Here is an 18,512-nt window from a genome sequence, read left to right on the forward strand (position 1 = left end):
AGAGAGTTGTATATTCTGTCATGAAAACATTATGTAACGCCCCGAAAATTTAAGGTAAAATTTTCTCGTTTTTTTTTGTAAATTTTTTCGGAATTCTAAAATGTTGGTGTAAGTTGATATAATAATAATATAATATTAATTATATTATTATTATTAATATATATTTTATTTGTTATAATATTAATATTAGAATTATTATTATTATTTAATATTATAGTAATATTATTAAACAATAACATTATTATTTACATAATATTAAATTATTATTTATTTAATATTAATATTATTAATATATTATTATTATTACTTTATTATTATTATTATTATTATTTTATTTAATATATATATTATTATTTATTTAAAATTATTTAATATTAATAATTTTAATATTTATTTATATATACTTATTTTGTTTATATATATATATATATATATATATATATATATTTTAAAAAAAAAAGAGAGAAAAGAAACCCTAGGAGACAGCGCCGCCCCCCCCCCCCCCCCCCGATTTTCTTCTTCTTTCTTCTCCCTTCCACGCCCGACGCCCGAGCCCCCCCTTCCACCTTCTTCTTCGTTTCGTCTTCCCGGCGCCGCAGCCGTCTCTCTCCCTCCCTCTTCATTTCCGTTTCAGCGCCACCACCATTCTCCTCAATCTTCTCCTTCTTTTCCGACGGCAGCAGCACCGCTTCCACCTCCGATCTCCGCCTCCATCTCACCGCTACGGCCGCCTCCATCTCCGATCTCCCTTCGGTATTAAGCAGCTACGGGTCCGCCGACCTTCTCTGTCTCTACCACCAGCAACACCTCCTCCTCCGTGCCGTCCGGTGCAACCCATAAAGTCCAAGGTAAGCCGAAGATCGTCGCCGCCATCGCCGGGTTGTTTTTGTCTGTCGTCGCGCGCAGCCGAGGTGATCGTGAAGCCGAGCCGCCATCCTTGTCCGAGCCGAGCCCCAAGCCGAGCGAGCCGCGAGCCGAGCCGCGAGCCGAGTGAGCCGAGCCGCGAGCCGAGTAAGCCGAGCCGAGCCGAGAACCAAGCCGAGCCGAGCCGAGCCGAGCCGAGAACCAAGCCGAGCCGAGCCGAGCCGAGCCACCTAAGCCTTCCTTCCTCCACTTCGGTTCACGGTGAGTCTTCGGTAAGGATTGTTTTGATGAATTCCCTAATGTTACCTCGTCCGATTCGAGTTTGAATGTTGGATTAAGATATGGCCCTACTTTTCTCCCTTGAAGGTAGTACAGAGTTGACGCTTAAGTTCTCGGGTTCCGCGGCAGGCCTGGTTGGAGATAGCTTCCTTTCCTTGGGTAAGTCAACGGATGACCTTTTAAAACAACTACTACTAAGGTCATCAACTAAAACTTTCGTGTTTCGTAGGTGGATTTGTCGAGCGTGGATTTCGATCGAGGGGCATAACCGAGTATCAGGTAAGAGTTTTCCTACTACTGGACCCCGAGTCCAGGCTGAAACCGTAGTAATCCACAGGGGATTACACGTTAGTGACTGTACTGAATAACTGTATGCGTGTTAACGTTTAAGCACTGATATTATATTTTGTCTGATGTAAATATACTGTGACTGCTATTTGTGGATTGAGATTTTATGTTGATAGACCTTAAAGTTACGGTTCAGTATGTAGTAAAACACCGGTCTGGATGTGGTTCATGGAATTTGGAGGTGGAAGGACAGTGAGTCCGGTTTTGGGTTGGTTAGTCGATTGGATCTAGGGTTTTCCCTAATGGTGTGCGAGTTGGTAATGCATATAGCAACTGAAGGTGTAGATGTCTAAACCTATACTATCTGACTGACAAAGCCTATAGCGGGACTGTGATATGAATGCCGTTGGGATGTGACTTATGTAGACAGTTTAGTTCGGACTGAGGGGTAACGGTTAGCTTCATCTATGGGGTAGTGTGCCCTACGGATATGTGCGTCCTTCGGGAGCCCTAGACTGATATGTGCATCCTTCGGAAGCACTAGACTGATATGTGCATCCTTCGGGAGCACTAGACTGATATGTGCATCCTTCGGGAGCACTAGACTGATATGTGCATCCTTCGGGAGCACTAGACTGATATGTGCATCCTTCGGGAGCACTAGACTGTTATGTAGGGTACCCCCGAATAGGAAGTTAACTGTTGTCCCCTAACGGGCCCAGTAGTGGGTCCCTTACTGGGTATGTTTATACTCACCCTTCTCTTCTTTAACTCTTCAGGTAGGGGTACAGCGAGGGGCAGACCGACGAGAGGCAGGAAGGATGCGTGAAGGCCATATGGACGCGTCTGGTCTTTCTTATCGCTTCCGCTATGTATTTTGTCAGAATGTTTTGATTTGTGATTTTGAACTGGTGACTTGATATTTTTATTTTGTGACTTTTTTTTTTATTTATTTAAAATAGGGTCCGAAACTGTCTTTTGTAAGGTTTTTAATGTTTTAATGAATCGTAACTGGTCCGTTTTAAATTTTATGTTAAATGGTCGAGTTTTGGCATTTGGTAGTGACCTCAGCTTAGTCCGGAAAGTTGGGTCGTTACAGTTGGTATCAGAGCCTAAGTTTTAGGTTCTGTAGACTGACTTATAATGTGAGTCTGTGTTTTGTGTCCTTATGGCTGAAACGATCCTTGCCGCTCGTCAGGTACGCTCTCATGAAAGTATATGTATAACTCTACATGCATTACCTTACCTAAGTTAAACTGCAAATTCAATTACCATTTATGACTAAAGGAATCGTTGGTGGTTGTTAGGGAAATGCCACCAAGGAGAGGTGCACGTAGGAGTGGCCGAGGAGGCCGAGGAAGGGGAGCAGGACGCGTTCAACCTGAGGTGCAGCCTGTAGCCCAAGCCCCTGACCCGACTGCGCCAGTTACTCATGCGGACCTAGCCGCCATGGAGCAGAGGTTTAGAGATATGATTATGCAGATGCGGGAGCAGCAGAAGCCTGCCTCGCCAACTCCGGCGCCAGCTCCAGCGCCAGCTCCAGCACCAGTTCCTGCTCCAGCTCCGGCTCCGGTACCAGTTGCACCCCAGTTTGTGCCGGATCAGTTGTCAGCAGAGGCTGAGCACCTGAGGGATTTCAGGAAGTATAATCCCACGACGTTTGATGGGTCTTTGGAGGACCCCACCAGGGCTCAGATGTGGTTATCGTCCTTGGAAACCATATTCCGTTACATGAAATGCCCTGAGGATCAGAAGGTTCAGTGTGCTGTTTTTATGTTGACTGACAGAGGTACTGCATGGTGGGAGACTACAGAGAGAATGCTAGGTGGTGATGTGAGTCAGATCACGTGGCAGCAGTTCAAGGAGAGTTTCTATGCGAAATTCTTCTCCGCCAGTTTGAGAGATGCCAAGCGGTAGGAGTTTCTGAACTTAGAGTAGGGTGACATGACAGTGGAGCAGTGTGATGCAGAGTTTGACATGTTATCCCGCTTCGCTCCCGAGATGATAGCGACCGAGGCGGCCAGAGCTGATAAGTTTGTTAGAGGCCTCAGACTGGACATTCAGGGTTTGGTCCGAGCTTTCAGACCCGCTACTCATGCCGATGCACTGCGCCTGGCAGTGGATCTCATTTTACAGGAGAGGGCCAACTCGTCTAAGACCGCTGGTAGAGGTTCGACGTCGGGACAGAAGAGGAAGGCTGAGCAGCAGCCTGTTCCAGTGCCACAGCAGAATTTCAGACCAGGTGGTGAGTTTCGCAGCTTCCAGCAGAAACCTTTTGAGGCAGGGGAGGCTGCCAGAGGGAAGCCGTTGTGTACCACTTGTGGGAAGCACCATTTGGGCCGTTGCTTATTCGGGACCAGGACCTGCTTTAAGTGCAGGCAAGAGGGTCATACAGCTGATAGATGCCCGTTGAGACTCACGGGGATCGCGCAGAACCAGGGAGCAGGTGCTCCACATCAGGGTAGAGTCTTTGCTACCAACAAGACTGAGGCTGAGAAGGCAGGCACAGTAGTGACAGGTACGCTCCCAGTGTTGGGGCATTACGCCTTAGTTTTGTTTGATTCGGGTTCGTCACATTCTTTCATCTCTTCCGCATTTGTGTCGCATGCCCGCTTAGAGGTAGAGCCCTTACACCATGTTCTGTCAGTATCTACTCCTTCCGGGGAATGTATGTTGTCGAAGGAAAAGGTGAAAGCATGCCAGATTGAGATAGCAGGCCATGTGATTGAAGTAACGCTGATAGTCCTGGATATGTTGGACTTTGATGTAATCCTGGGTATGGATTGGTTGGCCGTTAACCACGCCAGCATAGATTGTTCACGTAAGGAGGTAACGTTTAACCCTCCCTCGATGGCCAGTTTTAAATTTAAGGGAGGAGGGTCAAGGTCGTTGCCTCAGGTAATCTCAGCCATCAGGGCCAGTAAACTGCTCAGTCAGGGTACTTGGGGTATCTTAGCGAGCGTGGTGGATACTAGAGAGGCCGATGTATCCCTGTCATCAGAACCAGTAGTGAGGGACTATCTGGACGTTTTTCCTGAGGAACTTCCAGGGTTACCTCCGCACAGAGAGGTTGAGTTTGCCATAGAGTTGGAGCCGGGCACGGTTCCTATATCCAGAGCCCCTTACAGGATGGCCCCCACAGAACTGAAAGAACTGAAGGTACAGTTACAGGAATTGCTTGATAAGGGATTCATTCGACCGAGCGTGTCACCTTGGGGTGCGCCAGTCTTATTCGTTAAGAAGAAGGACGGATCGATGCGTCTGTGCATTGACTATAGGGAGTTGAACAAAGTAACCGTAAAGAACAGATATCCCTTGCCCAGGATTGACGATCTATTTGACCAGTTACAGGGAGCCACAGTGTTTTCTAAGATTGATCTTCGGTCGGGATACCATCAGCTGAGAATTAAGGATGAGGATGTACCGAAGACAGCATTTCGTTCCAGATATGGACACTACGAGTTTATTGTGATGTCTTTTGGTTTGACGAATGCTCCGGCAGTGTTTATGGACTTGATGAACAGAGTGTTTAGGGAGTTCCTAGATACTTTTGTGATTGTGTTTATCGACGATATCTTGATATACTCCAAGACGGAGGCCGAACACGAGGAGCATTTACGTATGGCTTTGCAAACACTTCGGGATAATAAGTTATACGCAAAGTTCTCGAAGTGCGAGTTTTGGCTGAAGCAGGTGTCCTTTCTGGGCCACGTGGTTTCTAAGGCTGGAGTCTCTGTAGATCCAGCTAAGATAGAGGCAGTCACCGGTTGGACCCGACCTTCCACAGTCAGTGAGGTTCGTAGCTTTCTGGGTTTAGCAGGCTATTATCGACGGTTTGTGGAGAACTTTTCTCGTATAGCTACTCCTCTTACTCAGTTGACCAGAAAGGGGGTTCCTTTTGTTTGGAGCAAGGCATGTGAGGACAGTTTCCAGAACCTTAAACAGAAGCTAGTTACCGCGCCGGTTCTTACTGTACCTGATGGTTCTGGCAGTTTCGTGATTTATAGTGATGCTTCCAAGAAGGGTCTGGGTTGTGTTTTGATGCAGCAGGGTAAGGTGGTCGCTTATGCGTCTCGTCAGTTGAAGAGTCATGAGCAGAACTACCCTACACATGATCTAGAGTTGGCAGCAGTGGTTTTTGCTTTGAAAATATGGAGGCATTATTTATATGGTGAAAAGATACAGATATTCACAGATCATAAGAGCTTGAAATACTTCTTTACTCAGAAAGAATTGAATATGAGACAGCGAAGGTGGCTTGAGTTAGTGAAGGATTACGATTGTGAGATACTGTATCATCCAGGCAAGGCAAATGTGGTAGCTGATGCTCTTAGTAGGAAGGTGTCACATTCAGCAGCACTTATTACCCGGCAGGCCCCATTGCATCGGGATCTCGAGCGGGCTGAGATTGCAGTGTCAGTGGGGGCAGTTACTATGCAGTTAGCCCAGTTGACGGTACAGCCGACTTTGAGGCAGAGGATCATTGATGCTCAGAGTAACGATCCTTATCTGGTTGAGAAACGTGGCCTAGCAGAGGCAGGGCAAACGGCTGAGTTCTCGTTATCCTCTGATGGTGGACTGTTGTTTGAGAGACGCCTCTGTGTTCCGTCAGATAGTGCGGTTAAGACAGAATTATTATCTGAGGCGCACAGTTCCCCATTTTCCATGCACCCAGGTAGTACGAAGATGTATCAGGACCTGAAGCGGGTTTATTGGTGGCGTAACATGAAGAGGGAAGTAGCAGAATTTGTTAGTAAATGCCTGGTATGTCAGCAGGTTAAGGCACCAAGGCAGAAACCGGCGGGTTTATTACAACCCTTGAGCATACCGAAATGGAAGTGGGAGAACGTGTCCATGGATTTCATTACAGGGCTACCGAGAACTCTGAGGGGATTTACAGTGATTTGGGTTGTGGTGGACAAACTTACTAAATCAGCGCACTTCGTTCCGGGTAAATCCACCTATACTGCTAGTAAGTGGGCACAGTTGTACATGTCTGAGATAGTGAGATTACACGGAGTGCCAGTGTCGATTGTTTCTGATAGAGATGCCCGTTTCACTTCCAAATTTTGGAAGGGTTTGCAGACTGCTATGGGCACGAGGTTGGACTTTAGTACGGCTTTCCATCCACAGACTGACGGTCAGACTGAGCGTCTGAACCAGGTTTTAGAGGATATGTTGCGAGCGTGTGCATTGGAATTTCCAGGTAGCTGGGACTCCCACTTACATTTGATGGAATTTGCTTATAATAACAGTTATCAGGCTACTATTGGCATGGCACCGTTTGAGGCCCTGTACGGCAAATGTTGTAGATCCCCGGTTTGCTGGGATGAGGTAGGTGAGCAGAGATTGATGGGTCCTGAGTTAGTTCAGTCTACTAACGAAGCGATTCAGAAGATTAGATCACGCATGCATACCGCTCAGAGTAGACAGAAGAGTTATGCAGATGTGAGGCGGAAGGACCTTGAGTTTGAGGTAGGGGATAAAGTGTTCTTAAAGGTAGCACCTATGAGAGGTGTCTTGCGTTTTGAAAGGAGGGGAAAGCTGAGTCCCCGTTTTGTTGGGCCGTTTGAGATTCTGGAACAGATTGGCCCTGTAGCTTATCGCTTGGCATTGCCACCATCACTCTCGACAGTTCATGATGTTTTCCATGTCTCCATGTTGAGGAAGTACGTGCCAGATCCATCCCATGTAGTGGATTACGAGCCACTGGAAATTGATGAAAACTTGAGCTATGTTGAACAACCTGTTGAGGTGCTTGCTAGAGAGGTGAAGACGTTGAGAAATAAAGAGATTCCCCTAGTTAAAGTCTTATGGCGGAATCACCGGGTAGAAGAGGCTACATGGGAGCGTGAAGATGACATGAGGTCCCGTTATCCCGAACTGTTCGAGGAATAAAAACTTTCGAGGACGAAAGTTCCCTAAGGAGGGAAGATTGTAACGCCCCGAAAATTTAAGGTAAAATTTTCTCGTTTTTTTTTGTAAATTTTTTCGGAATTCTAAAATGTTGGTGTAAGTTGATATAATAATAATATAATATTAATTATATTATTATTATTAATATATATTTTATTTGTTATAATATTAATATTAGAATTATTATTATTATTTAATATTATAGTAATATTATTAAACAATAACATTATTATTTACATAATATTAAATTATTATTTATTTAATATTAATATTATTAATATATTATTATTATTACTTTATTATTATTATTATTTTTATTTTATTTAATATATATATTATTATTTATTTAAAATTATTTAATATTAATAATTTTAATATTTATTTATATATACTTATTTTGTTTATATATATATATATATATATATATATATTAAAAAAAAAAAAGAGAGAAAAGAAACCCTAGGAGACAGCGCCGCCCCCCCCCCCCCCCCCCCGATTTTCTTCTTCTTTCTTCTCCCTTCCACGCCCGACGCCCGAGCCCCCCCTTCCACCTTCTTCTTCGTTTCGTCTTCCCGGCGCCGCAGCCGTCTCTCTCCCTCCCTCTTCATTTCCGTTTCAGCGCCACCACCATTCTCCTCAATCTTCTCCTTCTTTTCCGACGGCAGCAGCACCGCTTCCACCTCCGATCTCCGCCTCCATCTCACCGCTACGGCCGCCTCCATCTCCGATCTCCCTTCGGTATTAAGCAGCTACGGGTCCGCCGGCCGTCTCTGTCTCTACCACCAGCAACACCTCCTCCTCCGTGCCGTCCGGTGCAACCCATAAAGTCCAGGGTAAGCCGAAGACCGTCGCCGCCATCGCCGGGTTGTTTTTGTCTGTCGTCGCGCGCAGCCGAGGTGATCGTGAAGCCGAGCCGCCATCCTTGTCCGAGCCGAGCCCCAAGCCGAGCGAGCCGCGAGCCGAGCCGCGAGCCGAGTGAGCCGAGCCGCGAGCCGAGCCGAGCCGAGCCGAGAACCAAGCCGAGCCGAGCCGAGCCGAGCCGAGTCGAGAACCAAGCCGAGTTAAGCCGAGCCGAGCCGAGCCGAGCCGAGCCGAGTCCAAGCCGAGCCGAGCCGAGCCACCTAAGCCTTCCTTCCTCTACTTCGGTTCACGGTGAGTCTTCGGTAAGGATTGTTTTGATGAATTCCCTAATGTTACCTCGTCCGATTCGAGTTTGAATGTTGGATTAAGATATGACCCTACTTTTCTCCCTTGAAGGTAGTACAGAGTTGACGCTTAAGTTCTCGGGTTCCGCGGCAGGCCTGGTTGGAGATAGCTTCCTTTCCTTGGGTAAGTCAACGGATGACCTTTTAAAACAACTACTACTAAGGTCATCAACTAAAACTTTCGTGTTTCGTAGGTGGATTTATCGAGCGTGGATTTCGATCGAGGGGCATAACCGAGTATCAGGTAAGGGTTTTCCTACTACTGGACCCTGAGTCCAGGCTGAAACCGTAGTAATCCACAGGGGATTACACGTTAGTGACTGTACTGAATAACTGTATGCGTGTTGACGTTTAAGCACTGATAGTATATTTTGTCTGATGTAAATATACTGTGACTGCTATTTGTGGATTGAGATTTTATGTTGATGGACCTTAAAGTTACGGTTCAGTATGTAGTAAAGCACCGGTCTGGATGTGGTTCATGGAATTTGGACGTGGAAGGACAGTGAGTCCGGTTTTGGGTTGGTTAGTCGATTGGATCTAGGGTTTTCCCTAATGGTGTGCGAGTTGGTAATGCATATAGCAACTGAAGGTGTAGATGTCTAAACCTATACTATCTGACTGACAAAGCCTATAGCGGGACTGTGATATGAATGCCGTTGGGATGTGACTTATGTAGACAGTTTAGTTCGGACTGAGGGGTAACGGTTAGCTTCATCTATGGGGTAGTGTGCCTTACGGATATGTGCGTCCTTCGGGAGCACTAGACTGATATGTGCATCCTTCGGGAGCACTAGACTGATATGTGCATCCTTCGGGAGCACTAGACTGATATGTGCGTCCTTCGGGAGCACTAGACTGATATGTGCGTCCTTCGGGAGCACTAGACTGATATGTGCGTCCTTCGGGAGCACTAGACTGATATGTGCGTCCTTCGGGAGCACTAGACTGATATGTGCATCCTTCGGGAGCACTAGACTGATATGTGCATCCTTCGGGAGCACTAGACTGATATGTGCATCCTTCGGGAGCACTAGACTGTTATGTAGGGTACCCCCGAATAGGAAGTTAACTGTTGTCCCCTAACGGGCCCAGTAGTGGGTCCCTTACTGGGTATGTTTATACTCACCCTTCTCTTCTTTAACTCTTCAGGTAGGGGTACAGCGAGGGGCAGACCGACGAGAGGCAGGAAGGATGCGTGAAGGCCATATGGACGCGTCTGGTCTTTCTTATCGCTTCCGCTATGTATTTTGTCAGAATGTTTTGATTTGTGATTTTGAACTGGTGACTTGATATTTTTATTTTGTGACTTTTTTTTTATTTATTTAAAATAGGGCCCGAAACTGTCTTTTGTAAGGTTTCTAATGTTTTAATGAATCGTAACTGGTCCGTTTTAAATTTTATGTTAAATGGTCGAGTTTTGGCATTTGGTAGTGACCTCAGCTTAGTCCGGAAAGTTGGGTCGTTACACATTACCTCCAATCTTTAAATGGCAGGCTGGAAGATCAAGAATACAAAGAATTCCATCTGTTGGCAAATTTAGTAGTTTAAACAGATGTTCCAATTGTAATCGTAAAGGACATAATAGTAGGACTTTTAAGCAAGGCAAGGTTTGAACAATTAATGAAAATGGGTACTCTCTCTTTCATTATTATGTATACACATTTGGTATTAAATTTGATGGAGAGTTGATATCGTTTAGACATTAGATATATAAACGATCGCTTAATATTTTTTATGTGTATTAAGAAGACCGTTTAGACATTTACTAAACGATTGCTTAAAGATATATACATGATCTTTTACATTAGTGTGATACATATAAACGATCGCTTAATATTCTTCACATGTACGTTTAGGAAATTGCTTAATATTCTTTAGATATTACTATGGTTTATAAACGATCGCTTAATATTTTTTATGTGTATTAAGAAGATCGTTTAGACTTTACTAAACGATCACTTAAATATATATGCACGATCTTTTACATTAGTGTGATATATATAAACGATTGCTTAATATTCTATACATGCATGTTTAGAAAATCGCTTAATATTTTTTAGATATTATTGTGGTTTATAAACGATCGCTTAATATTGTTAATGTGTATTAAGAAGATCGTTTAGACTTTACTAAACGATCGCTTAAAGATATATGCACGATGAACATTTTTCTACACGAATGTTTTTATATCTTTATACAATTGTTTTGTAATATCTATCTAAACGTATACACACATTGAGTCAAAAGTACAAGAACCAAATATACATTTATTTACCAAAATTATTTATTTGCCCAAAGTTCCAGTACATACTGTTGTCTAAACAGTTTCATGTTTTCCACAGTTAGACAATCATGGTCAGCATTTGTTACAAGGCATTCAATAAATTTTGAACAAAAAATGCCACAATCTAATGAACGCCCTTTTTGTAATGTGGTATTCGATCTGAGTACTGTCCAAGGGCTATATTTGAAGCGTTTTAAATAGAGATTCGTTCCAATTGCAATTGCGAGTGAGGGGATGCATCGTGCAGGCATTTCAAGAGCTTCATCAACAAGTTTTTTCTCAACATATTTTGGACTTCAGTCGAACATGTAGATCTTGCATTTCCTCATATCAGCTACAATAGCCAACCAGTGTTCTCTTATGTTGATGCAGCCAATCACGTAGTTGACATCACCCTACCCTTCTTTGTCTTGGAAATCACCAAGAGCTATATCAAAATAGCATTCCAAATCTGAATCATTCCATAGCTCTAAATGTGCTGTTGTGTTTGTCCATTCAGCTTTCTTATTGTCTGCTGTCAGCACATGAGTATCAAAAAGTCGTTGCAAAACTATGCAGTGTTTTTTATTGATTCTAAATCTTGAAGAACAAGTAAAAAATTTAGGCAAAATATAATTATGCAGTTAAACTTCTATACAAAAAAAAATAATAATAAATTAAGAATGATAACTTACTATAAACGCCGAATCTATTATTCTAAAAGTATACTTGCAAAGTTGCTTGATATGCAACATTTTTTTCTGCAAGTGGGACAATAACAAATCCATGGTCTACAAAAAAAATTAAACGATCATTTAGTGAATAGAAATGATAGTTTGAGAGATCATTTAGCAAATACAAGTGATCGTTTACAACATTAATTTCCTTACTAAGCGATCGTGTAATATATATAAACAATCGTTCAGTTAATAAAAGCGATTGTTTAAGCTATCGTTTAGCAAATACAAGTGATCATTTACAACATTCTTTTCCTTACTAAGCGATTGTGTAATATATATAAACTATCATTTGGTTAGATAAACTATATTGTACTCGATCGTGTAGTTTTATATATAAAATGAAATTTGGAAAGAGTACTTACGTCTCCTAGTATTCATGTATCTTCTTTAAGCTTTTTGAAAAATTCTTTCTTTCTGGTTGTGGAGACTACTTTCCTTTCTTCATGAGTTGTTTTTCTTGATCTTTTTCAAGATAAGTATATGTCCCATAATTTTTGATCCACTTGCCGCATAGGATTATATCTATCTACATCTTTGATTTTGACATATGGGACATGTATTGTAGTTTCTGATATGACCTCAGTAGATGTTGTGGGTGGATTAACTTGTTGTTGTGGGTGGATTAACTTGTTGATCTTAATCAAGCACATTTTTATTTGCTATTTTACATAGATTCCTTCTCTTCATTGGTTTTTGTTGTTCATTTATTTCCTATAATGCACAATGTTGTTAACTAAGGAAAAAATAGAAAACAATAATAATCGATGCAAAGTAGTTCAGAGTTCTTTTATATACATACCAATATAGATTCTAAATCAATTATAGAACTTTCTTTCTCTGTTACTGATTCATTTTCAACCAAAGTAACTGCTTCATCATTTTTTTGAATCTCAACCTGTTGTTTTGGTTTTTCCTATAATGTATGATATTAGACAAGTAACAAACTATTAATTTAAAGGACTACATATTTTGTTGTGTATATATACCAATTGAGATTCTATTTTTTCAGTTGAGGTAGATTTGTGCACATTTCCAATTATTTGATTCTCAGTTACTTGTTGATTTTCATTTTCTATCTCAACCAAGGTAACTACTTGATCATTTTTTTGTTTTGTATTTCCTACAATGCATAATATTAGATAAGAAACAAACTCTTAATTCAAAGGACTATACAGTTGTTGTGTATACATACTAGTTGAGATTCTTCATTTTTAATTGAAATTGATGGTGACACTTCATGAATTTGTACATTTTGATCGAGTGGAGCCATTGCAAGTTGTTTGAGAGTACTATTTGATGATGGTAGTATTTCACAAAGTGGAAGAGGTTGGCTCATAAGTGGAAGGGTAGTAATCATTTCTGGTAGGTCTTTTTCTTTCTGATTTTGAGCATTTATATTATCCGATAAATGTCTTATAGTCAATAGCAAGTCTGCATCCCTGCTGTCTATGCTAATATCACTACCTAATTCCTCTGGATGTTCCTAAAACAAAATGAGAAGAAGAAAAAATACAGTTACTTATTTAGAATGTAAGCAATTTTCAACAATATAAAGCAGTAAACAATGAATGAAATATTAACCTTTGGGTTTCCTCTTGATGTTCAGTATGTTGTTCTTCAACATATGGTTGGTCATTGGTGATCATATCTTCTATATTCTGATGATCATCATTGTCATTCTGATGAGTATGATCATTCCCTTGATTTTGATTTTTATTCTAATAAACAAATAAAAATGAAGATAAAATTTTTAAAAAATGGATTGTTAAACGATCGTGTATATAAAAGTAAATGATGATGTATCATATCTAAACGATCGTGTAACTTTGATAAACGATCATTGAAATTTGATAGGCGATCAGATATCTTAGTTAAACAATCGTTTATTTAAACAACTGATAAACGAAATACTTTCTGAAAACAAAGTTTACTTGGACCAATCTCTCCAGCATCTACTTCATTTCAGACAGCTCCACTGATTGCTTTCTAATTGTGTCATCCATCTTAGAGACTATAGAAGTCAGTGTGGATAAATCCTTACGAACTTTTTTAGACTGGTCAGCCACTGTTTGACTTTTTTTTCTTCATGGTGACAGTTGTGGAGATGAGTCTGATTGCTCCAATGATTATTGTTCATTGCATAATTAGAAGTATTGGTATCATTGTTGTTAATATCTGGAATGGATTCATCGTCCTCCATTTCCATGTTATCATCCCCTTGAATTCGACTCTTCATGAAAACTTTCTCTTGGGTTGTAGCTTCAGTTTAGGTTTAACAACAGTTTGCAATGTTACAATAAAAGAATTGTTAATATAAACGATCGTTTCTAAAATAATATGATACTACATATGGTATTCAATATAAACGATATTGCATTAAGCTAAACGATCGTATATGTTAAAATGTAAACGATCGTGTAATTGTATTAAACGATCATGTGATTGTATTGAACAATTGTGTAATCGTATTAAACGATCGTTGACAAGTTTTACTTACATTTTTGTTGTCGAATATGTTCTTTTGCAGCACTTTGTAAGATGGAGCTTGTGTACAATTCCATCTCAATATCCTAGGGATTGATCCCTTACTGTTTTTTGTGGCCAAGTGCTCACTTGCAGTTGAGAGTACTTCATAAGCCCACACCTAAAACATTTAAAAAAATATGTTAAACTTTGATGTTTAATTTGTATTTAATTAAAGTGTATAAACAAATAAAAATCACCTGAAAAGAAAGCACATAGCCTTTGATGTTGTAGTAAGCCACTACTTTGGAACTTTTTGTCTTCTTTAACTCGTGTGCTTCTTTTTTTCTTTGTAAACTTTTCTTTAAACTGTTGAGCAGACGAGTGTAGAAGAAAGTTGACCAATCACAGTTCTTAAATACATCTTCATCATCAACTCTTTCCAAAATATCCATATCAAACTGTGTTTTCTTATCCTTGCCGACCATCACAGTTTCAATAAAGGCTGCCAAGGCGACCTTCACAGCATCATGGTCATTTGTAAACTTAAAATTCTTGAAAATTTCCTAAACTTCCAAGCATGTTATTATTTTCTTGTTTTCTGATCTGAATAGAAGGCTTTGTAGGCACTTATTATCATGATCTTTCTCCAATGTTACAGTGGTTGGTCACAATCCAGTTATGATATTGAATTTCTTTTGGGTGAAACAAACGTTTTTTTTTTCCAAAATTGAAAAACAGATTCCACGTGCGTTGGCTTCTTCAGGTATCTGCCTCAGCAATAAATGATGGATCAACTGGTTGTTGAAGAACATGTTGACATTCAGCAATAGACCAAAAATTTTTTTGTCAAACATATGCAGCTGTTTCTTGGTTAGTTTATCCTTAATAAGACTGCTAATCTTGTGCACTTGGCATGAGACAGTGGCAGGGAAGTACTTGTCGCTAGGTACAGCCATTCTGAAAATAATGTTCATTGTATACTTTCATTATGTATAAGACCGTTTATAAAACACTAAACCATAAACCCTAAAATTAAATTATTGTTTACTTGATGTAACAGATCGTTTAATCCAAACAGAAAGACATTCGTAATATAATTAATCGGCAAGTAATGATAAATTGAAACATTTAACAATCTCTAGAATAGAAGTTTAAACGAATCCGAAAACCTAAACGGTTGAGAATAAGAATTTAAGAACAAAATGATAGTTTTCAAGACAGAAGTTGAAATGTTTGAAATACAAAAAAGACAAAGTGTAACGTTATAGTATGAAAAGTTCAGCAAAATACCTTTTGACATTGAAGAGAAAAATGGACTGAGAAAAATGGAATAGGAAATCTTTGAGACAAAAAACTGAGTGATCATGCGATCGTGTATTGCGAAGTGAAGAAAAATGAATAAGGCGGTACGTATATATTGGTTGTTTTTACCAAAGGGGCAATATTATAAATTCGCATGCAATTTTTAAAATGTTGAATCGCATTTCTTATCGTTTAATATATATATATATATATATATATATATATATATATATATATATATATATATATATATATATAAACAATCATATAATTAAGTTAAAATGATCTTTTAAAAGATGTAATTGATCGCATTGTTAAACGATGGGAAAAACATATAATGTTAAACGATGATGTTGTAGAACTAAACGATTGTGTAGGATTGATTTATAAGATGTTGTTAAACGATGATGTTGTACACTTAATGCGATCGTGGAGTATTTTATTTAAACAACTATGTGTTTATACGATTAGACGATGATATTGTTGAATATAAACGATCCTGGTAATAAATGTAGGATATAAAGAGTGAAATGGAATACAGATTTCTCAAGTATAGAATAAAGAAATTTTCGAAAGTTAAATTTAAAGATTTGAAGCTTTACAAACACTATAAATCATCTCTAAAATATTAAGAAATTTATAGGTCGAAGGAAGGAGCATTATCAATGCATTCTTGAGTTGACATTCTTCTTTCGTTTCTCTTGCCGCTTTCTTCTTGTGTTGAGACTTTTGTCTTTTTTTGCTGACAAACATTATTTTCCTTTTGTATTTCTTTAAATTCTCTCTTGTTTCCTTTTGTTTCTAACTTCTTGTGGTTCTCGATTGCTATTAGTGTCAGTTTCTTCTTGTGGTTCTTGACTGCTGTGAGTGTCAATTTCTTCTTTAGTTTCATTATTATAAATCTCATCTTCTTCAATAAACTTTTTTTTTCCTTTTGTTGTATCTTTTGCATTTTCTTTCCCTTGTTTTTCTATTTTGTTCTTCAACGATTACAATATTTCCCAACTGAATCTGACTTTTTTTTGTTTTGTCTTCCTGGTCCCTATTTTCAACTTCTTCTTCTTTTTCTCCATCTTTAAATTCAATTATCTGAATGTAAAAAGAGAATTTGTTGTCAAAATGATTGTGCAAGAAAATATAGAGAGCCATGCAATATAAAGATCCTTTAAATATGTACATACGATCATGAAACTAGTTAAGTAGCAAAGAAATAAAAAATATATAAATTAAAGAATTACAAACTAAACGAAAAGTCATGTGAAAATATAAATGATCGTTTAATATATTTAAACGATCGTGAAACTAATTGTATATTAAACAAATTAAAACCTGTGTCAATACGTGAGTTTTTGGTGTTCTTAAATAAATAAACCAGTTGTTCTTTTCATCTTCTTCATCTATCTACAAGCACATAAAGTAAGAATGTTCAGAGACATCATAAAGAAAACACATCAAGACAGATAAATTATATCTGTCTATACGAGTTATATTTATTGTTTGGAAAAGAATTAAACCTGCGACAATATTTTTGTTTTGGGTGTTTCTAAATCTGTAGTTGCTATTGTTTCCAAACTACTTTGTGTTTCCAAAACGACAGTTTCTTGTAAAGTAAAAGAAACAACATAATCGTGTTTTATTTGGAAATTGAGAAACATTAAACAAAATAAAGGAGTACATAATGAATAAGGCACTAACCGTAGGGTTGTGTTGTTGCATACTTCACCATTGTATTAACTTGTTCATCATCATCAAGAAGATCAAGGCTACAAGTAGGTGGACTATTTTTCTCAACGACTTTTGTATATGCAATTTCTTTCTCATTCTGTTGTTGTTGAAGTTTGGCTGATGGTGGTGGAACATTCAAGCTTGTCATAAACATTGTCAACATGCTTTTTATTTCTTTTATTCCTTGTCTTAATAATATTTGTTCTGTTTCTATTTTTTCTTGATTTATTCTAATTTCACTTATTTCATTTAAGATTTTATTTGTGTCATTCTTTTTTCCATTTCTTTCTTTTTTTTCCTGTTGCTCTGCTTTTTCTTTTCTTTCTTTCTTCTCAATATTTTTGAAATATCTCAAAATTGTTTGAGACTCTTCTTCTGATGAGTCTAGAGGTGTCATGGAGTGTAACGCCCCGAAAATTCGAGGTAAAATTTTCTCGTTTATGTAAATTATTCGAAAATCTAAAATGTTGGTGTAAGTTGATATAATAATAATATCATATTAATTATATTATTATTATTAATATTTAATTTATTTATTATAATATTAATATTATAATTATTATTATTATTTAATATTATAGTAATAATATTATTTTAAAACAATAACATTATTATTACATAATATTAATTTATTTTTATTTAATATTAATATTATTATATATTATTATTTTTACTTTATATTATTATTATTAATATTATTTAATTATTAAGAGTTATATATATATATATATATATATATATATATATATATATATATATATATAATAAAAATTATTTGTTTTTAAAAAAACCTAACCCTAAATTGCGCGCCGTCTCCCCCCCCCCCGATTTTCTTCTTCTTCTTCTTCCTTTCCCCGGCAGCTTTTCCCTCTCCTCCCGACAATCGTCGCCCGACGCCGCCGCTTCCATCCGTTTCTCCTTCTTCTTCATCTCTTCTCCTTCCGACCGCAGCGCCACCACCATCCTCCTTAACCTTCTCCTTCGTTTCCGACAGCGTCGGCACCGCCTCCATCTCCGATCTCCTTCGGTCTTAAGCAGCTACGAGACCTGCCGGCCGCCTCTGTCCCAACCGCAGGTGGTATCCCTTCCTTTCAGCGTCGTGCCTCGTGCGTTGTCTGCAAATCGCCGCCGCCCTCGTTCGCCGGAAGATAATAAACCAACCGTGGCTGCCGTTTTCATCCAACCCGACCCGGTTCCAAGCTGACCCGACCCAAAACCCGTTTCCAGTCCGAGCCACACACAAATCCGGGTAAGCCGAGCTGAGTAAGCCGAGCCGAGTGAGCCGAGTGAGCCGAGCCACAATCTGAGCCGCGAGCCAAGTGAGCCGAGCCGCGAGCCGAGCCGCGAGCCGAGTGAGCCGAGCCGCGAGCCGAGTGAGCCGAGCTACAAGTCGAGCTGTGAGCCAAGGCCAAGCCGAGCCGAGCTCCTTGTTTCACCAAGCCACCTAAGCCTTCCTTCCTC

At 39.4% G+C, this 18,512-nt stretch overlaps 1 protein-coding gene across 6 annotated transcripts in view; it reads right to left on the bottom strand.

Moving 5' to 3' along the window:
• Positions 1-18,512, bottom strand: part of LOC127148779 (uncharacterized) — a 115,978-nt gene that overhangs the window by 35,283 nt on the left and 62,183 nt on the right. The gene's annotated exons all lie outside the window — the stretch shown is intronic.

This window comes from Cucumis melo, chromosome 4 (assembly GCF_025177605.1).
Source record: "Cucumis melo cultivar AY chromosome 4, USDA_Cmelo_AY_1.0, whole genome shotgun sequence".
Taxonomy (NCBI): domain Eukaryota; kingdom Viridiplantae; phylum Streptophyta; class Magnoliopsida; order Cucurbitales; family Cucurbitaceae; genus Cucumis; species Cucumis melo.